At 35.9% G+C, this 23,070-nt stretch overlaps 1 long non-coding RNA gene across 1 annotated transcript in view; it reads right to left on the reverse strand.

Annotated features, from left to right (window-relative positions):
- LOC141729046 (uncharacterized) overlaps window positions 1-23,070 on the reverse strand; it is a 74,745-nt gene that overhangs the window by 33,652 nt on the left and 18,023 nt on the right. Inside the window, exon 2 of the long non-coding RNA XR_012580291.1 lies at window positions 22,374-22,479. This is a non-coding gene — a long non-coding RNA (uncharacterized LOC141729046). The remainder of the gene's footprint in view (window positions 1-22,373; window positions 22,480-23,070) is intronic.

A 23,070-nucleotide genomic window follows, 5' to 3' on the forward strand; every position in this document is an offset into this window, starting at 1 on the left:
TCAGTGCTAGCATTTCTATTTCCTTACTGAAGCATTATGGACTTATGTGGCCCCTATTATTATAGCTCTCTCAAGCATTTCCTCTGTATTTAGCTGCCCAATTACCCTGTGAGACAGAATAAACCCATTTATTCCTATTTTATGAGATGAGAAAACAGGACTCAGAGGACTGGTGCCTTATCTAAGGTCACATAGCAGCAACTTAAATGGAGTCTTCTAAAGCAACAGGCTCAGTACCTTTTTTTTCTGAGTGGACCTGATATGCTGCTTGAAATAGTCTGTGCATGGTATCTCACTAAAGACACTATGAAATCAAAAAGCTTACTGCAAAGACTAGAGCTTTTTCTCACAAAATGTTGATTTCAGAATCCCAAATCTTTCAGAAAATGTAAAGCAAAAATCTTAGTGGTAAACCAGGTAAACCAGGTATATCCAGTTTACTTTTACTTGGAGAAGTACAGTTTTTATATAATTGCAAGTCTGTCATGACATCTAACACACTAATTAATATTTATAAAATTATTTCATATTTTTTTATTGTAGTGGCATTCATATCAATACTAAAAATGTGTGCACCTATAACAAAGCTCAGCCCTGAATGGGCATTACTTTGTGCCTGCACAGTAGCACACAAGGGATTTCCCTGCATGTCCCTAAAACTGCACTGCTCTGTGGCACTACAAAAAGTAGTCCTCTATTATTAGCCATTTTCTCCTCTTTTCCAGTGTACAGCAAAATGCTTTATGTGGTCAATTTTTTTTAATTACTTTTCTTGGTAATTAATAATTTACACTGTCCTTAATTTTTACAGTAGTGCCTTAAACCTCCGCTGTGTTCTAAACACAGACAATCTGACACACAGACAAATACACAGACACACAGACACACACACCCCTGTGCTCCAGAAGTTTCCTCTTGAGCTCCACTGCAGCTAAAAAGCAGTAGAGGTGCCATGTGTGTGGGAAAAACCTGGTGTCACAAAATGAGTGAAGATGCACCTGCTTTGTCTCTGAGAACAATTCAATGCAGTCAGTGAGCAAAGTCTACTCACACAGGTGCTCATACAACACACATACTCACTGGCATTTGGGAAAGCATGACAACAAAATTTTTTCATAGTCACAAAAAATAATTTGTGATCATTGTAGATACTTTAGGAAGTGGTCAGCATTTCATGCATTCTTAAGACCTCCAGTGTCCACAAATCAATTACTTTCAGTTAAGAAAGTAATTTTTATCCTAGAAACCTTAACATAACCAGACTAGACAGGGAACTACAAATGCCCTGTACACTGAGTAAGATCTGCAGTCCCAAATCTTGGCCATAAGGGGAGAAGTTGGAAACAAACATTTGTCAAAAATGTCCAGAAATTTTCAAGGGAGGCCGGAAAGTTCACTCCAAGACTGTGGCTAAACTTCCAGTTTAGCTATCTCAAAAACCAGGAAAATGAGTTTCAATGAGTAAGCAGAATTGAAGTATAAATCTGTACATATAAAAAAAAAAGTTCTCTTTTTTTATGAAACTAATTGACATTATCCTTTTAGCAATCCAAGGACAGAACTAGATGCAGTTTTTTCAATAAACAAATGTACAAATTGACAAAACATATTACCAAAACTCTGGTTATATTACTATATTTTCCCCACTTAAGAGATTCAGGAAGTTCTCATCCTGGCAGAAGAGAGGTAATAGAATTAAACTGACTTAAAGTAGAACTTGGCTTCCCTGAGATGCAAAAAAATGAGAGGTTTTCTATGTGAGTGTCTCCACTGTTCACAGAGAGGTGGTGTAAAACTCCCTGAATATAACAGGGCTCAGGAGGTGTGATTATAGATTAAATTCTCATTCCAGGTTACCCTATATAATCAAATCTCTAAAGACAGCTGGTGCTCAAAGGCAGAAATTTTAGGTTTTATGACTATCACACTGAAAACTAGCAGGAAATTAAGTCTTCCAAATCCAACTTTAATTTTAGATAGCTGAAGTGAGATTCCAGAAAAAAGAGGGAAACTGTGAAACTGACAGGCACTTCATTTTGTATTGGGTCCTCTTTTCACATCTACAATTGACCTACTATGCATTCTCAGTCCACATGCTTCACTTCATCTTGCTGTTTTGACACCACATCTCTCAGCGGTCTACTAGTGTTTGATCAGCTTCATAGCACAGATTTGTAGATGAAAGTGGCTTTCCAATATTTTCCTTTCTTTTCTCCTAACTTGAAAATACAATTTTTAGTAAAAGACTACAAAAAAGCATGAAAGGCAAGATACAGCATTGCATGCATGTTCTGCTGTTTCCTTTCCTAATGAGTATTTTCTGAATGTGCATCATGATATGATTCCACACCAGCAAGAGTTGTTTTCAAATTTGTACTGTTACGAACAGAGTACCCTTAAAAGACATTGTGAATGAATACAAATTTGTTGAGAGATAGGGTAAATTTGGAAAGTGTTCAGAATTTTAACAATTTCCATAAAATAATAAGCATGTAATATTTTCTGTACAGTGTTTTACACCTGACAAAACAAATAAAGAAAAAATAGTCAAAAGAAATCATCACTCTAGATAAGCTCACCCAGCTCCATGAAGATCTTCAGGGACTAGTAAAATTCATTAATAGGAGAATTATCATGAGTGCACATTCATCCCAAACAAAGACATTTAATTATACCCTGATGTTTCAAACTGTTTGCTTCAAGCAAATTCCAAATCCACTTGAGACTTGGGTATAAAGTTCATTCTGTAAAAAAAAATGATTTGCTAAAAGGTTTAGTTTCCTGGGAAAGATGCTTTGCAGAGAGCCTTCCTCCAAAGCAAGATTCCTGCAGGGCCAGCCCCTCTCCCCAAGCCTAGGAAAACCACCAGTAGCAAAGTGACATCCAAAAGGCCACACATTGAGTTGGAGCTGGAGCCAAGATTGCAAACATGGGATATCTTTGTGTGTTTGTTTTCATTCTCCCAGAAAAAAACTTAAAAGAAAGCCTAAAAACTGAAAACTTTGCTTTGGAAGGGATCAGTAACCATGAGATAAAACTTTCTCTTCCACAAAACACTGGAAGAAATTCAGCAAATGTTTTAGCCTATGTCTGTTTTGAAGCAGAGGAGGATGTCAAGAATTACAGAAGCCCTTTTTGTAGCTGAATCTAAAATAGGAGAGTTCAGGTAATGTGGGAAAGAATTTGAGAAAGAGTCAAATTTGAATTGTTTAAAACCTATCTGCATGCTCAAAGTGTTTGTGCTGGTATTTCACTTTTCAGTACTTTACAAATCTATTGAGCCAGCATCATTGTCATGCTAGGAGAGTGTTTACAAAACCATTGCAGCGACATTATGTTATGAATACTTTTGTATCAGCTCCATTCTGGTCTCAAAATGCGCATTTAATTGGAAAGGTGCTGTTGCTTGCAATACAATCCCTGTAGCAAATACACTTTTGTATATGTCAAATGAAGATATAAGGAGATGATGTGCCTACAAAATGAATAGAACACATTGAGTTACTGTGGCAGAGCCTTTCATTAATCACTACTGAGAGATAGTTAATTAATGTTTTGGTGCCAGCTCTGCATTTGTAAGAAGATGCAGCATATGCAAGGCAATGTCTCGAGACCCCACACCCACAGCGTTCCAAGACAGACACGAGAAGAGCAGCTCTAGGCAGCCTGAAGGCAGAGGTTGCCCCTACCACATTCCCTCCATCACCCAGGGGTTGCAGTCTGTTTGGTGGGGAAGGGCACCTTGTCAGTGGCATGTGTCCTGCAGGCAGTCCCCTGTCACGTTCATTGCTGTTGACAGCACCAGCGAGTGCCCTTGTGCTAACGAGGGGGCAGGTAGCTGGCTCCCAGGCATGAGCACGCTGTGCTGCAGGAGGGATCCCTGCTGCCCAGTGCTGACAACTTCTGTGCAGGGCATTTTGTCAATGTTACTGACATCTTGCCTTTTAGGAGTACATCTGGTGTTCGGGAGAATGCTGAAGAGTCGTCGCATTCTGGGAAGCTGCCTGATGGGTAATGAATAATCACAGTGAATAACTCAGTGCTTCCCAGGCATTTTTTTAACATGTAGGTTCCATATACAATAAAGAAGTCATTAATATCCTATTAAAAATTCTCAGACAAATACAAGGATACGATAAGGTCTTTATAATTATCAATCACTACTGCTTTGCCCTTGGATGCCAGCCCAGCTCCAGCTGCCTTTTGCTTTCCTTGCTCTTCTCTCACAGTTTTGGCCAACTTCTATTCAGCCCTTGAATTTTAACTCCCGAGACCCCTCTATGTTTTCTAATGGAAAAGCTGTGGCTTGGCAATACCCTGCTGTACATCTCCATGGTCCTTTCATAAGTTTGCAAATTCTCCAAGTCAGAAAACACAGTGCAGTTCTGTTTGTTACTCTCAGGTGACCTTTCAAATGGGCTTTCAGAGACAAATCTTTCACTCTAGCTTGTGTTTTTTCTTCCCTAAGTCAGAGTCAGGGGCTGTGTAATGATGATATTAGCATATCCTGCAAGTGCTATCAACTAAGGCAGAAAGGCAGGGGAAAGGGAAAGAACAGCTCTACAGTCCTGAATGCATCTCTCACATGCTCCTGGATAGGTGGGTCTAAGTTAAACTGTTTTGCTTAGGTCAAACTAAATTGAAGGGATTTTTGTGTTTACTAAAATAATTTGAGTCTAATTAATGCCTCGTAGGTCAATTCATGTAAGTTTACTTTCCATACTCATATCAAGCTGAGATGTGCTACTTAAAAATGGACCATTTGGGGAAAAAAAACCCCAACATATAAATGAAGCTTTCAACCAGGTAGAAAATTAAATCCATGACTACTCCTTTGTATTATTTGGAGAATTAAGTAACTTTGAAAAGTGCAGACAGTCAAATCAATGTTGTCCTGAAGTTTGCAGGGATGAGAATTATTCACAGAAACTGTAAGCTCATGTATTATCAGACAGTTATTATTAACTCAACACAAAAATCCCTTAGTGAAATCTCCAAACATGGGAAGAGAAAAACAGTAACCTTAAATCTTTATGTAGAAAATAAAGCAATATTGTGATTTGGTTTATCAATCTCCTGCCTTCAGGTTTGTTTTCCCAGCAGAAACAGGTGGGAGTGGGGATCCTGTTCTGTACACAGTGTAGGACAGGAGTTAGTCATGTAAGAAATATTAGCTGATGGAAAGAGGCAAGATCACTGGCATGATGCTATTTGGGCTTTTTTAGCCGAGGAATTTAGGGTCTTGAAATATAGGCACAACTTTTAGAAGTGTTTTGAGGCTCTTGATGAGTCTGAACATGGTACTGAAACTTCTTTTTCTAATTCCAGCTACTAAACAGTATGGCTCACTTTGCTTATAGACCATAGGGGCTGGACACCTTCAACTCCATAAGACTTCTTTTCTACTCCAGAAAGTATCTGTTTGGAGTTGAAATTCAATGAATTTGTTAAAAAAACAAGAGTCTGGCTTGTCCGATATAGATATGACAGTTGGATTGAAATGAAGACTCTTCCCCCACCACAGTAACCTACGTAAAGGATATTTAATGTCTGCATTCCTACACTCCTCTCTCCCACCAATATCTATTTCTTTACAAGTTCAGTAGATATTTCACTGCTACTTGATCAAAAATTGCTTTCCCAAACTGTGTGCTTGATCTTGTGCTATAATCTGCTGGCTTTTGTTTTTTTTTTTTGCTTTTTTTTTTTTTTCCCTAATGTTTTATAACCTTTTCTTCATGTGTAGAGTAAGAATATCTCTAAATAGACTAATTTGGACATTACTAGCCTGAAACTTCCTGCAGATTAGTCATGAAGCTTCCTGGACACATTGCTTTCTGTGCAAATTAAAAAAAAAAAAAAAGAAAAAAACAAAAACATAAGCATCTTTCAAAACAAAAAAATTTTAAATATCACAAAAATAGTGTTATAAATCCGAGTATAGAAAATATCTGTGAAATACTTTCTTCAGCGTTCACTGACTTATGTCAGTTTAGCAATGCCTGTTGTCTTCTATCAAGCTGTACTGCAGCAAGGTTGGTTGCTGTAATCCCAAATGACCTGTAAACCTCAATTTTGCTCAGAAACAGAATCATCTTTTGTCTCATTCATATTTTTGTTGCTCTGTCAGTAATTGTACAGGCACAACCAAGGAATTATGATGTACTCTGTTCAACTTCAGAGGCACAGCGAGGATAGCTGCTCTTAGCCATGTAGCTTTATTAGCTTTATGGAATGTCTTGTCTTTTTGTGTGTGTTGAAAAATTGTCAGAAAAAAGGAAATGCATGTTGAAATCATTGTGAAGGTGTCCACCAGGGTAACTGGAGCACAAACATGAGGGAATTTTATTCAGCAGGACATAACAAGAGAATCTGAAAGTATTGTGTACATATGAGGAAAAAATAAAATAGCAGAAGATGTGCTGAGAAAGCTTTCCTTGAGCAGGTGTAACTGGCTCCCACCAGGGTGTGATGAGCTCCTGTTCAAGGAAGAGGAGGGGTGGTCTACAGCTGGAATCAAAAAGTAAACTACATAAAAGAGAGCCTGCTGATAGTTCCTGGGCTTGATTCTGAGAGGCTTAGGGAAGCAGTAGTTGAATCAGCATTGCCTTTTTCTAGTATTGTTTACTGTTCTGGATTCCACTCATTTTGTTTAGTGTGTGTTGAATTAATGAGATAGTGACATGTTAAGGGAGTACTCTAGTCATTAGATGCCTCACTCCTGATCCTCTTGGTCCCCTGTTTTATTCTGGTTCCTTCCTACCTAGCAATGCAGCAACCACAGATCAACCTGTCTTGTACTCAAATAGTCATGATGGTTGTGCTTGGAGACAGGTACTGTGGGATATTTAATCTAATCAGTTGGTAGGTATAAAATAGATGTAAATGTATTAGAAGAATTCCTCTGTGTCTGATGTCTTAGGCAGATAATGTTCCTTAATCAGTTCATGGGTTAACTAATACTATCCAGTCTGATTTGTTCAATTCTCTACTTATAAATCAAATATGGAAAATTAACAAAACATTTTATACAACACACATTCCATTATGCTCATGATCTCTGTTATATTATTACAAATGTACTAGATTGAGATAATGGGAAAAGATAACTGTTTGTAAGGTCACTTGCAATTTGCTTTCCCTTATGATAAACAATTCTTTTTCCAGTTTTCTTCACTTCATGCTTTTAACCACCTTGTTGTTTTTTATGATTTTGTTGTTTCTTTAGTACTTGCATAATACAAATTAGCATATATATTTAGTGAATGTGTACATATCCACCCACCAAATAATTTATTATAACAAATCTAGCCATTAGTTCAGCAAGTCCAGTAATAATGGCAGTGTGAAAACTGGTTTTACTTTCTTGCCCTGGATTCAAGAATCAAACTGATATGTTTACATCTATGTGCAATCCCATGATTGTTTTTATTAGAGGAAGTACAAACCACTTTAAATAAACAATGTTTCTGGCAATTATATATACTATAATTACTTAGATAAATACTTTTATATTGCATCTAATCCTACAATGCCAGAGTGCCTTCATGTCGATGCTCCTTTCTGGAAAATACAGTGAAAATATATTATCATTAATATATTCATAATATATATGGAATTCCATAATATATATGGAATTGCTATATCTGGTTGAGAATATAAATTTTTTAGTAGACTTGAGTGTATGACACCACATTTTGGATATGTTTACCAAGGCCCAATTCAGCCTTTTTGTCTGTTTCAATACCAGCCAAAAATGATTGCAGTTTCACCTAAGTGAAGATAAATTCTGACCATGACAGTTCCTTTGTTACTTGCCATAGGCAGTTTTCCTTCATCTTCATCACTCAAATGACTTATCTAAGCATATGAAACTATTCCAACACAGACCATACACAGATTCAGACTTTATAATACAGGAGTATCATGGGAAGGGAGCCTCTGATCCTAAAACAACAACTTTTAAATACATGTGGTTTTCACATTGATAGCCTAAAAAATATGGCTGAAATTCTGAAATTCTGGGAACATTTTTCTCTTTCAGTGTTTAGAGACTCATAGGTGTTATTCCCTGTGTGTTCAGTTCAGCATAGCCAGAGCAAATGATTCTGGCTGCAGCAGCTCCTGGTTAAACCTCCCCCTCAGTGCTGCAGTTTAACTATTCAGCTACTCACTATAGCCCACTCTCTGGCAAGTGGGTTGGAAACTTGCCTTTCATCATCAGTGTTCATAGATTTGTTGGTGCTGTGGTTGGTGCTGTTCCCTCCTCTGGGCTGTCACCTCACCTGTCCTTGCCAAAAGCAACACACTTGCCTTGCATTGCACCAACACACACTGTCATGAGGCTGCTGCAACACTGATCAGCACCATGACACAGACAAGAACAAGAACACACCAAATACTCTTGGGTCTGACTATTCAGATCACTGCTGAATATTATATGGCCTGCGTTTGAATTTTTTGAGGAAAAAATGGGCTTTGCATTCCTTTTCTTCTCCTGATATGTGAAGAATAGTTTAGATATTCTTCTAAAACAGCATTTTTGATAATGAATTTTATTAAGCAGTCCTCTTACAGCTTGGTCTTGAAGGAAATGGTATCTTGTGAATAGCAAGCAACACTTTGGGACAAAGTAGAGCTGTATTTATACCTTAAAAAAACATTGTCCAGAACACAGGAAAGGAATGGCAGGTGCTTTTAGTTATAGGAAAGGATTAAGCCAAGTGCACACTGAGGCAAGAGGAGTTCTGATTTCAGGGGCAGGGCAGATTGCCAGGTGGAGCGTGTAATTGAGATTGAGAAAGGAAAAATAAGGAATGAAAAATTTCAGTATTTATTTTAAGGTTGGGATACAGAGAGCAAAGAAAGAATGCCAAAGCAGAGTAATGTTAGGGGCAGTCTTCAGTAATGCAGGAGAGCAGTTAGATGTCATTTCCCTCCCCTGTATTGAGGGGTCACTACCTTGGCATTAGATTAATTCTTTTCTTTCTTTTTGCTGTATCTCCTCAGACAAGAAAATCTCTTTTCAGGACTGTGAGGATAAATAAGGTGAAGATTATGAGGAAGACAGATACTCAAATAGCAGGGCCAATATGAGTGACTTCTACACACAGGAAAAAAAAAAGGATCCATCAACAGAGCTTGAAGTGAAATCCAACCTGCAGATTATCTATTTCTAAATTTAGCAGTGCAGCTGAGTCTAGCTGGATAATATGGATCTGAAATTAATAAGAAGGTAAATTTTGGTCAAAAATCAGAGGAGATACATCAGTGTGACACTGACTTTACAATATACGTAGAACTATGTTTTCATTATTGAACATTCCTTATTTGAGAGAGGAGTTGAAGGGAAAATATTTAGAAAAAACATTGCAATCTAATTCAAAATAATAAGCAACTACACTGTGTAATTCATTAATATATGATCTGCCACCAAATCATACACATAGCAAGTTGAATTTTTTGTATAAAAAATATGCTCTTTCATGAAGATAAATATGTCACTATGTTGTATGAAAAATGATCAGTAGATACAGATATTAAAGAGAGATTCTCTTTACTTTCTTGTGAGAAGCCAGAGGGTCTGCATCTCATTGTTATGGAAGCTCCCATGAGATGCTTTTTGTGATCAGCATATTCACAGTCCCTTTGGGATAGCATTTATTATTAGAAAAAGTATTGCAGCATTTGAAATCAGAATAAAAAATTTATAACAGGGTTTATGAGTAGAACATGAATCTCTAGTGAATACAAGCACACAGAGAAGTGAATTTAAAATAAACTGGATAAAGAAGTTCTCTCTTGAATACTTAACACGCTCTGCTAAGTTTTGTAAGTAAACCTTTTTGTATTAAATTCCAAAGTCTAGGTATCAAGTTGACCTCTAAGACCTAACCTTCCACTATATCTGTGAAATATCGATTATCCATCTGGGCCTTGACTCAGCAAAGTATTTCAGCATGAATTTAACTTTTTAAATTCTTCTCTGAGCTCCAGTAAGAACAGTATAATGCAGAATCCTGTTTATTGAACAAGGTGGTAAGTAATATTTTAATCTGTTTACTTTTGACATTTTTGAAGAAAGAAGTGCTGATAACCAGTTTTGATGCTAAGATTTTCTTTTCAGACTATTTGTAATAAGTCCTATGGCCCTTCTTTCATAAATAGTTAGTCAAGCATACATCCTTAAATGAGTACCTTCTGCAAATCAATAAAACTGTGCATCTAAATAAGCATAAGAAATTACTTGTTCAAGGATGAAGATGTAAATCTATACAAGGAATTAAAATGTGTACAAAAAGAGACTGTTCCTCTCTTTACATATTACATCTAATTCTATAAAAAATCAAATATATTCTGTATCTAAATAACTATAGATACAGAAACTATTTTCCTGGCAATATGCATTGGAAGAAAAGTGTTAATGGGAAAGACGGAAAATAATCTGCAAAAAGATTATCCTGATTTACGGATGACGAAATTGTCAGAAGGGCTTAGATAAAAAATAATTACAAATAAACGAATAAATTATATAACTAATTATAATACATTAAATTGTATACAATTTTATATGGTATATTATATAATTATATTATTACAAGATTAATGAAATATTATTAAGTTTCATATTTTTTCCCAGAAGTATTATGCTTACGTTGGCCACCTGCTGAATTTTCTCAGTGTTCCTCAGCTCCCTTTACTGTACATCTAAGAAAAAATTCTGCCATTATGAAAATCAATACCAAAATGCTAATTGCTAGCATTGGAGACAGGATTTTGCCCTGGATGAAAAACTGCATCTGAGGCAGACTTAAGTCCTATCCCTGGGAAAAGAAAATAAGGAAACTATTTATGAGGCTCACAGTAAGACTAACACCTCAGGAGCAGATGACCCCATGCTTAGTCTTTCATATACATCCAGCTACATTGTTAAAAGGAAAATTCAAGATATATGGAGCCAGATGTGCTGATGACATGAACTAGCAGCTGCTTTGGAGTCTGAACTGCCATACCAGATAAAATCTGTCCTATGGAGGTTAGCACAACTGACCTCTGCATGTGTGTGGCTCAAAGTGGTGAAGCCATCAAAGAAAGCAGGCAGAACAGCAAGAATCAAACCCAAAAGAGAACTTGGAGCATATTCAGGCTTCTCTCACTTTTCTGATTCCTTCCCTCTGAATGGCACAATAAAAAATTATTTTAAACAGCATCATGCTTAGGAAATGTCGAAGAAAAGAGCAGCACAGTAAATTTTACATAATTTTAATGTATTGAGTTTTAGTTACTTGTGGCTGAAACAAGAAAAGTGCTAAAAATACAGGGCTAGGAAAATAATTATGAACTGTGCTTATGTTACTGAAGAAAATATTACCCCAGCTGCTACACGCTCACCCACTGAAAGTAAAGGATATCTCACATCATGATATTACCATACAGCAGTAGACATTTATTTTTGCACTGGTGTTTTTGGTTTTGAATTGAGGTAATCTCAGTTCTATTGAGGGTGAAACTTGAACACGTTGGCAAATGAGCTATTTTAGTGAAAGAACTCATAAGTTCTTTTGCTGTGCAGACCTCTTGATTGTAAACACCTCTGGGAGATTTCTGTAATTCTTTCTGGTCAGATGGTAAATACCATAAAATCAGCCTCTCACAGTGTTTTTCGGCCCTGACTTGCTTGTGGTCCCAAAGAAATCTCAAAAGAGCAAAATGAATAAGCAAACAAACTAAAATTTTTAGACATCAGTTACAATTTCCATGAGATTAATTTAGAAGACATATTTGGTGTGTGGAGTGTAAATTGCTGTTTTGGCTCTAATATTTGCTAATAATGGAAAGGAGAATTTATGGACTTTTGGAGTCTTAAGGCTGGTTCTGAAGGGTTTTGGATAGCTATTGAAGGATCTTGTACATTACTTGCATGAGTTTCTGATTTTTTTAAACAGACATATTTACAACTAAACATTCCTTTCTAGAAAAGAAAACCATCCCCCCATGGCAGGACAGTCAGAACTGGATGGTTTTTAAGGTCCCTTCCAACCCAAATGTTCATATGATTCTATAATAAGGAAATTTGGGTCAGTCCCTCAATTCAAGTGGATAGCTGCTTCTATCATTCCAGGCTCCTCTGAGCAGTGGCCAGAATCTATATTTTGATTCATTCTTCAATTGTTTCCTTTCTCTTCTGTAATCCACAGTTTAGCCTCTGCTGTGCTGGTTTATATTTATTCTGCAGAATGGCTAAACTTTCTAATCCTAAAAGAAATCTCCCCATTCTCAACCAAACTGTGTGCCAGAGAGGTAAGTCATGAAATAATATACCTTTGCACAGAAGCCAAACATGTGGCAACCACCTGAGAAAGGAGGCTATGAAAGCAAAAGCATGTCCTGCTACTGTAACAAGAGCTTTAAAATATTACAGTTGCCTTCTTGCCTGTAAAAAATAATGCAGGTTTGAGCAATACCCTACAGTAAATAGTTGCTTATTTTCCCATGAAAGTTTTATAACTTTCCTTTGTTTACGACTTCAAAGACCCCATTTGCTTACTTTCCCAGTGTTCTCATATTCTATAATTTGTAGAATAAAATGAGATTTTGGTGCTTAATGCAGTTAATAATGCCTTGCTAAAAAAAAAGATAATATCTATACTTTTAGTGCAATATTCATGTTTTTAAAGCAATATGGATGAATGTTCACTTTCAGTTGATTTCAGTGTTATTAAGAGTTACATATTACATTAACATGTCTCTATATAAGTATCTCGTAACTCAAGTAAATTTCTGATGGTGAGACTATAACCTGCTCTGAAAAGAGGAGTCATTCCCTAAATCTTATGATACCTCATGGGTAAATTTAATGAAGAACTTTCATCATTAACATTTTGTATGTGAAGAAAAGTATAACTACATTGCTGCATGTTAAACTGCTATAGGCATGTACTGTCATGTTGCTGTCTCTTTGTGTTGTGACAGAAGAAGAAGGGGTGTACTAAACTGACCAGGATGATTTTTGAGGATCACATGATCTAATTTGTATTCTGATTACAATTCTCTGTCAATTCATGAACTGATTGACCCTTAGGGTTTTTCTACCTTTTGTTTTCCTGCTTGTATTTTGAATTAAAATCTTAAAATCAGCTAGACAAAAGAAAAAAGCCTAAAAAATAGTAATATTGCTATCAGTTATAGCAGCAGTATTGCAAGCAGTAATACTAATTCTATTAATGTGTAGTGCATGAACTATTTCTTTGCCTGCTGTCACCTAAAAATAATCTATGAACACCGATTGGTGCTGATCAGTGACAAGTCTGATACAGAAAGATTCTTGATGGCTCAAGAAGGAAGTTTGAATATTTCAATAGAAGAAATTTAATAAATAGTAGGCACTCTTTCTAATATGGTCTTTCTCTGACCTGAAAGCAGCAGCAAAGCATTAGGCGATCAAATGGACTGAGCTGCCATTAGAGTTAGGGCATTTCCTTCCACTCTTGGACATCCTTCTTTCAACAATTCAACTAATTGCTTCCTGTCTTGTGTTAATGGACATGAACAACTAATTAGATCTTAATGGAGATATTGGTAGAGGATGTTGTGAGCTCCTGCCTAGGTGATTTTATACCTACTTCTCTCTTCTTTGGAGTGCTTATGTATCCATTCAAGGGCCTTTCCTGCATCAGGTTAGCATAACAATCCACAGGCTGTATGGAGGAATTTCGTTATGGTTATGAATTTCCATCCCAGTGTCTCCAGGACATTTTGCCTCTTTAGGTCATTGTCATGAGCAAAGCAGAAAAACAAGGGGGTGATTTAAATGCTTATAACTTCACAATTATTTCTATAAATAGCTCACTTCAAATATGTTGAGCCATTCTACTCTTGTATAATGGAGCATTTTTTTGTTAGTTTCTGTCTTTTGTTCTTTCATAGGAGAGAGTGTTCTTACAGAGATAGTAAGTCACTAGGATTAAAAGGATGTCGTATATGAACACGTACAATGAAGAATAGACAATCTGTGTTGAATCCAAAAGGATTCATTTGATGTGTGAAGAGGATGGATAGGCCTGACTTTAAATGTATTTCCAACTGTGTATGTAAAGTTTTTTTTTTTTTAAAGCCTTTTTCTCTCGAGAAAACAACTATACCACATAAAGCAAGATGGAGAAGACATGACAAGTATGCAGAAAGAGCACGTCATTAATTAAGTCATCCTGGAGGTTAAGAATTTTTTTTAAATGCATGTTTTAAATATCATGGTTTTTGTCAAGGGCTTAAATGTAGGGAGAAGGATTGTACACAAGACAATATTTAGTTGTAGTATACAATTTGTACTTTTCAACTTTTCAGATTTTCGTCTTTCATCTTTCTGTCTCCCATCTCTTGCATCTTCAGTATAAAAAATTTGTGCATATTCTGTTTCATCTTCACATTTAATTGATACTATGGAAGACATAAATTTACTTAAAAGATGAGTAGCCAGCAACACAAGGCTGCTTTTCTGAAGACCTGTGCCAAATCAATCAGCTATATAAAAATGTGTTATAAGGCAAAAGGCTGAAATCAAACCAGTATTAGTAGAAAGAATACATAAAATACCTCTTGGAAACAAGACAAACCTAACACCAGCTCCAGCCTCTTTCTTAGTCTAGATAGTGTGCACTGTTCTTTCAAGCAGACTGAGACAATATTGTTTCAAATTCAAACTCAGTTCAGAAAGTGTATATGTATGGGAAGGGATGGGTTCTCATATTGTTCTACGTTGTTTATATTTTTTAGTTTTCTGCCTGATTGATAATATGAAATTTGAGATTTTTTAATGTCCATATGAATTTCTTATTACTAGTGATAAGATAAACAGAAAATGTAATTTCTTTGCAAAGTTGGAGACTTTCATTGTGCACAATAAAACATGCTGTCAGTACTTATCATTCTTAGCATCTGTTTAAATTATTACAACGTGTCCTATGTAGACAGAAGGATTGTAGCTTTTTATTTTTAATGGAAAAATTGGGGGAAGATATTATCTCTTTTTCATTATCTCTTAATTAGCCCTGTAAAAGTGAGAAACTTCATGTATTCAACTGGTATGGAAAACCATATTGCTTATGAACCAATTCCAAATCACAAGTTCCACTTAGGATAATAGCTTGAGTAAATCAAACACACGTGACAAAAACAAGTGTTCTTTATTACAAAGGCTTTGAAGTATAACTTGCATCATAAGCCAAATCTAACAAGATGAGCAATTTTGCAGGCTATGAAAAACAATATGCCCTTTGTTCATTTTCTTCATTTTGAACAATGTCATTTTTAAAATTACACGAGAAAACCCAATATTACTTAATAAGTTTGTTTTGTCCCCTAGAGTGTGGGTGCTGAATTGCTCTGAATTGTTTTGTCAGAATTCCAGATCTTTTATAAGATATCTGTATGCAGCTAGACACTAACTTACATTTGTCCTGTTTTGACTATGTCTTCTGCATGTTGTTAAGTGACACATCTCCTCTAAAGTGCAGAAAATCTTAGATCTTTATCTCTGCTCCTGGGAACTTGCTATAAATATGCTTGTGCTATGTTATCTTGAAGTTTTCTCATCTAGTCTGCAGCCAAGAAAATAGACAGTCAATATTCAGCATTTAAGCTGGGAAAAAAAGTCAAAATTCCTTGGTTAAGCAGTCCATAAGGTTAAAAAACTCAGAGATTCAATGTTGAAAAGTTTCCTTAAACTCTCTGGCTGTGGAAGGAGTATGACAGCAGATGTATGTTGTCTGCATGCCATTAATTTTATATTTCCTTGCTTTCAAACATTTGTTTACTTAAGTAGAAACTTCCTCTTGAATGGCCAGGCTTTCCAGACTTAAAATTTGTGAGGTCTGTGAGTTTGTGTTTTATCTGTGCTGCAATATCCTTTTAAGGCCTTTTCCAAAGAGGTTAGTTTCATGTCTGTTAATAATTTTTCTTTGCGTGACTGAAGCTAAGAATCACCATTCCAATGCAGTGTGAAAAATGTGTCTATGTTTATTATTAACAACACTATCTTATGAGATAATCTTGTTAATAATGCAAGTCACACCAGTGCACAAGATTTTCTTCTTGAAAAACTTTATTTCCTCTGATGCTTTTTCATCTTATGGGACTACCTTGCAACTGTCACTTTATAAATTGCTGTTAAATTATGCAGAGGAGCTTGTAGACAGGTTTACTGAAAAGTAAATTTTGCTTAATAATCAGTTCTGTAACAGCTTTTATGAAAAACTGGCAAAACATACTTTGTGCATGTTAATGATGTCAAACAGAAAAACCCCCAAAGTTGTAGGTATAAAGGGGATCACATGGCCTAGGAGAATTAGGGGTCCTAATTCCTCCCCTGGTGTAGCACCCTGCATTTGCTTCTGCTGAATTCGAATGGGTTCCCTTCTGCCCATCTCTCCAACATCACCAGGTCCTTCTGACGGGCTGCACAGCACTCAGGGGTGTTGCTCACTCCTCCCATCTTTGTGTTGTCAGTGAATCCGCTGAGGAGGCATCTGGACCTTCATCCCAGTCACTGATGAAGAAGTTAAACAACAGTGGCCCAGTAGTGAGCCTTTGGGGAGCCCACTCAGGACAGCCTCCAGACTGACTACCTGGTTATGACCTTCTGGGATCTGCTGTTTTCCCTGGAAGCTGTGCAGCATGCAAGTAAGAAATGCTAGGTTCTCCAGGCAATGAAGATTTAGGGCTGTGGATATTCTTTCATCAAGAGAGTGCCAGCATTATACAGAGCAGCTCCAAAAGAGATTGCCAAGGATAAAAGAGAATGATGCCTTGCTGTGCTCCATTCTAGTCTTTCTGAGAAGTTTGATATAACATGTGAATTTGTGCTTTCTTTGGCCAAGTGATTCATTCTCCACAGGAGAGACAGCAAAGGCACCTTTTGCTACTGGAATTCTTCTACAACTTTTAATTTTTCTTCATATTCATTTTGTTTCTACAAATCAATTCCTGTTTAATGATTAATTTATGGTAGTCACTTATCATCAAAAACAATATTCTGGGAAGAGAAGCCTTGGATAGGTCTTCCTAGCATGTCAGGTGTTACAATACATGCATTGGTTTCATTCCAGCACTTGGCTTCCATCTGAACACAACAGGAAGTAACCCTTCCAAATTTTCTTAAGCCAGTAATTCTTGCTAATGACAGAACTTCCTAATAGTGTTTCTGTAAATAGTCCGGCACCATTCAGTTTTGTTTCTCAGCAGTTACAGAAAACAATCGTAGCTTCTATAAAGATCAAGGTGAGTAATGGATACAACCAAAATCAACTATGCCCTGAACATGCTGCAATCAGTGTGAACACAACATAAAGATGATTTAACTGGGCTTATGGGCTTAACCATTAAACGGAAGGGTAAAAGAGGGAGAAAAGAAAGTGTTACATTAGAAAAACCAGCAAGTTATTTACAGACGAAATTAAAAAAAAAATTATAGTTAACCCGCAACCTGTCTTTTTGAAAATGTGAGAGAATAAACATGGGAATAACTACTAGAGGAGTAATACAGAAATAACAGAAAAGAAAGAGTTCATTGATCTCTATAATGATACTTTTCTCTCACAAAAACAAACCAAACCAAACCAAAATACAAATCAAAACAACCACCACATACAAAAAACCCCAAAACCCACAAACAAACAAGCAAATAACCAAAACAAAAACTCAAACACCAGACAAGTTTACTGACTGTGTATAAAACATACTTTCTTTTCAAAACATATTGTCAAAGAACAAGTTTTCATATATTATGTCAATCTTTTATCCTCCCCAGACACTCTTCTCTTTATGCTTAAATATTTCCAGCATTAAGAATCCCATTTCTTCCTCAATTCCTCGTACAGCCATGAGTTTTAAGAGAATATTTTACAATTGGTGGTAAGAAACTGGATCTCCTATGTCATTTTGATTGTTTCATTAAGCTGTGGGAAATGCAAGTATTTTTCTTTTTTTCCCCCTACAGATTCTGTTAATGTTTCCTTTCGTAAAATCATAAAAAAACCTTCCTGTTTGGAAGCTTCATTCTACTCAATATTGTTTGGAGAGAGAACCAAATCTCCACTTAGTAATGGAGAGAATGTTAACTAATATATACACAAGCTGTGCTTTGCCCTTAGGCAGAACATACCCTTCATTCAAAGAAAGAATAGTTGTGAGACATAGCAAGCACATTTTGAGAAGAAACCTTTTACAGTCCCCCATAAAAATCACTAGAACAAGTGTTCACAAAATGCTGTCTGTAAACTCACAATGCCTGAGCTAATTCTATCAATTTTTGCTTTTATATCTCTTAGAAAAACAGATTTCTACCTGAAAATGGGCCACACAGATCATCTAAACCAAGAAAATGTGGAAAAACAAGGCCGTGCCACTATGACTACATTTTTCCATCTTCACCATTAATTTAATTTACCAGGTGAATATTTTAAGACTCTTGATCATCTTTTATTACATGCTTATATTTAATCTCTTGTAGGGGAGAGTTGATATGGTTATGGTTTTTAGGAATCAACATTATTAATTAGAATTTATTAGCCTTTACAATTATATATTTACAAGTACTACTTCCAATTAAACACAGTTCTTATGGGGATTCTGCATCCCCATGAATGAAAAGGCTTATCTAGACTCGTCTCTGAATAGATGTGGCCTGTTTAGGATGTATTGTGCCTTAAAGCCTGTATCATGCCGCTGTCTCTGATGCTGTCAGTTACTGACACGTCATTAAAGCACTGCTGTCACTTCCCAAAAACCTGGTCTTTAGGGCCTGTCTGACTGTATGTGTGTGCAAGAACAGTGGCTAGCACGTTGTGGGTGTCACTGGAATACAAATGACCGTGATTCTATTGTACGTAGCACTTATTTTGCTCAGTAACGCAAAATGTTGCATTTATCATTATGAGTGAGGCTACAGATGTTCTCCATAGTGAGCATGGCATGGTGGGGAGCCGTGCTGAGGGAGTCTAGCAGCTACCTAACATCTTGTTTTCAGCTGATCATAAAGGACTTTCCGGGGTTATAAATACCACAGGACGCATTGTGCAAATGGGAAAATTGAGGCAAAGAAAGAAGAAGTCAGTGTCAGACGAAGTCAAAAGAAAGTTTCCCTTGTTAGTGTAGTGCTGGAAAGAGCAGGAGAAAAATGGAAACTCTTTCAGAAATAATTTGTTTTAATTTAGATATTTTAAAAGTTTCTATATTTCAGCATCAACTATTAGGCCATCCCTACTAGCAAGCTGTATTAAATTTGCTAATTTTTTTTTTTGTATAAATTATAGTGCATTATTTTAAACTGTATTGTAAGCATACTTTTTTATGCAGCGGTTACATAAGACTCAAAATGACCCCTTATTTTTCTTGTGCAAATCTTGTTCATTTTAGAAAACAAAATGGAGAAAAGATATCCCTTATTCCTACAATAATTTTAATGTGAAGGATTTTCAGAATTTAGAAGTACTGAAAGAAATGCGTTCTTTACTGGTTTTCCTCAATGTCGTAAATTTTCACTCTTTTTTATTATTATTTAGAAATTTTATATAAACACCATTATTTCTGGTGCTTTCTTCTACTTGTGACATAAATTTGCTATCAGTTTGGCTGCCCTCAGTTCAATCAATGCAAACCTATGCCTCAATTAGGGCAATTAGGAGAGGTGTTTTAAATACATTCTTAGCTGAAAGCACATGTAGGTGGTTTATAGAATATAAAATAGTGTTGCAGACTTGGGGTTTATGTGTAGAGTTGCCTCCTGCCCTGAAAAAAAACCTCATTGTAGTTTTTTCTTTCAAATTCCTTCTTTAAATATATTCCAGCACTTCTCAAATTATTGAAATTATCAATTTATTATATTCACAGATTAAAGTTGTGTCTGTGAGTACCTTTACAAGTTATTTCTAAAGAAACACCATAGCTATAGTCTTTTGGTCCAGACATGAGGAATTTATATTTTGCAGTATCATAAAAGCATTTCCATCTGATATAAATGAAACCAGAAAAATTGTTTCTACTATTTTTAATTGTCTATGAATTCTTGAATATTTTCAATGCATCCTCCTTACATATGTTATAACTTTATCTTTCCTTCCAAAATATTCTGTGCTCATTAAGTCATTAAGTATTCTTTTTAAGACAAAATAGTCTGCTGCTTTATTTCTTGGAATGAAATAATCTACCTGATATGAAATGTTATCTTATTGTATATATCTTACCTGTTCATTCTTTGCATGGTGGCACTATTATGCAAATGATGTTGGGTGACAGGGTGTGGGATGGAGAAGGAAAATAAGTTACGTTTTTTTTCTATTGCTTTGAAAAAAAGATAAGTCTGATTTTAATCATCATGTCTTAAAAATACATTACACTGACTGGGTTACCACTGATATCCTATTCCAAAGCCTATTAGAATCCTGTAAGAACCTGTACAGTAACTTTATTAGCTATTGATTAAACCTCAGGTAGACAGTGTTTTACAGAACTATTTATGTTTGCTATTCTGAAAACATATTCCTTCTTTTACTCTCCCCAAACTGTTTATTACCTTAGAAATAGCATGTGATTAGTACATTTAAGACTGCTATTTGAATTGCCCTTTTGTACATTTATAGGTCACAAGAAATACGTCAATTATTGACATGTAGGTTGCTCTGTGGCTGCATATTTTGGATATTCCTACGCGAATTCCTGTAAATCACCATATGTCCTTTCACGTGCAATATTCAGCAAATGGAAAAAATAATCTTGAAGTAAACAATAACCTCCAGACTGCACATGAGAATAATCAAATGGTGTCTACATGAACACATGCAGAAACAAACATGCAAGTATATCTTGCAGGTTGGAGCCCTTATTGGGGTTCAAGATTGCATAGCCTGAGACTGTTGCAAGCATAAAAATGGAGCTCTGCCAATAATCTCTCTGATGAGCTGGACAACTTGGTGATCTAGAAGCTCCTGATAACATTTGGTCATTTCATCACTTCTCTGTGAGCATTTATTTCTGAGAAATTCTGTTTCCCATTTCTTACCATCACTGAACAAAATACTGTTTCTGATAATTAATTCTACAAAATAATTTTTTCTTCCTTTATTCCAAATTCACATTGTTTTGCTATAGTAGAACACTTGACTTGGCTGAAAGATAGTGTGTTTTTCTGCATACATGAAATCCTTGCTTTGGAGTTCAAGCCCTAAAGCATGGTTATGTCAGCAGAAAACAGATGATAATCTACCTATGGGAACCAGGACTGTATTTAATTTTTGGAAGAGTCTAAGACATTTGGTATCTTAAACAATAACATTAATAAGGACAAGAAATCAAGTTTAGTATAATTTGGGAGATTTTTATGTTGCAAAGCTTGTTTATTCCTTGTTTGTCTCACTCTGAGTGAAAGGAAGTGGCTTTGCAAGCAGAAGGATTCATTAAACAATTCCCATAGATTCTAAAGACTCTCCCAAACAGTCCAAGGCAATTTTTCTGCAGAACATGTAGCACGTTCTATAGCCTTTCTGATGAGCTGTGAAAGGAAAATTGTGACCTAAATGCGGTCTTTCTGAAATGCATTTTGAAAAAGAAATAACTGCATCATTGAGTTAGATATCCTGTGCACCAAAACTCATGTTGGCACTGGCATTATTTTGGCATCACTAGTGCCAAAGACTTTTGTTACCCGAGCTTGCCCTTGTCTATATATCCTTCTCTGAAGGTTCATGCCTTGCCCTTTGCCTTGTGAAATGCAACTGCCCACAGTCCCTTGTTGAGGACCAAATCCACAGATGAGTTCAAACACCTTATTTAACATTTTTTGTGGTTTGGATTTTAAAGCATCATCTGTTTTCCCATTACTAAGAATAGCATTATTTTTGCCAGCAGCAGGACCACAATGACTTTTACACTAATTCCTGTTTAAATCTCATTGCTGTTTAAGCACTTTGCTGATGCTATTTAGTAGTTACAGATCTCTGTTTTCTAAAATGTTCCAGGAGTACAATGGGTCATATCTCTAAAAAAAACACATAAAAAGGAATCTGCATGAGTTATGTATACTTTATTGCTCTATGTACCTCCCTAAATGTTTTTACTTTATAAAACAATTATATATGGAACTGTACAACTAAATCTCAAGTATTATAGCTTAAATCAAAAGAAAACAATTTCTGAGAGGACAAAACAGTCAGACATCCCATGTCCCAAAATAAATGACCCAGAAACAACTCCAAAACCACCAATGCAGCAGCATCTGGAAACCTGTGAAGAGCCAGATGCTGCTGCAAAAATATCTTCCACAGTTTGACATTTGGTGCTGTGACTGACATCCAAACTACTGTTGTAAATATAAGGGAACTTACCACCAGTCTACTGCTGCTCCTCTTTTAGAAGAGAAAAACACTATATAACATGAATTCAGACTTCCAAGTAGTTCATGAGTAGAGGAATGACAGGCAAAATGAACATCTGCAAACAAAAAACCCAATAATTAAAGCATCTTGATGTATACTTCAACATTTCCAGTAATTTTAACATAGATGAACTCCCACAGAAACTCCAGATCTGACCCTAAGACTTGGCATTAATTCTTAGATTTTCTCTAAAGTGCTGTAACAGCATTTAAACTACAGTTGTCAAATTTCAGAAGATCTTGGAAAATGGACATTGTTTATTGCTATATGTTTGCTGAATCTGGAAATTTACTTACAGTAAAAGTCACTGTTTAAAAAATACTTTTTTCTCAGCTGACAATATTTGTATCACTGGTAATGATTTTTAAATAATCTTTCTAATTTCACTTTATTCCCTTGGAAATACTTGCTTTCCCTTACCCAGAAGCAGATGTCTTACTGAGGCCTTCCGTATGATCTACTTTAATTTTTCCCATTCTCCTTTCTCCTTTTTTATGAGTTTTTGTTCTCTTATAGTCACCAAAACCACTCATCAAGCAGAGAAGAAAGAAACTGACCTTGTTCATACATTGCAAGCAGGGGTTTTGGTAGAAGAGGCTCAGAGTAGGATGAGAAAAAGCAGGCTAAGATGAGTAGGATGAGATAA

Source organism: Zonotrichia albicollis, chromosome 5 (assembly GCF_047830755.1).
Source record: "Zonotrichia albicollis isolate bZonAlb1 chromosome 5, bZonAlb1.hap1, whole genome shotgun sequence".
NCBI classification, from domain to species: domain Eukaryota; kingdom Metazoa; phylum Chordata; class Aves; order Passeriformes; family Passerellidae; genus Zonotrichia; species Zonotrichia albicollis.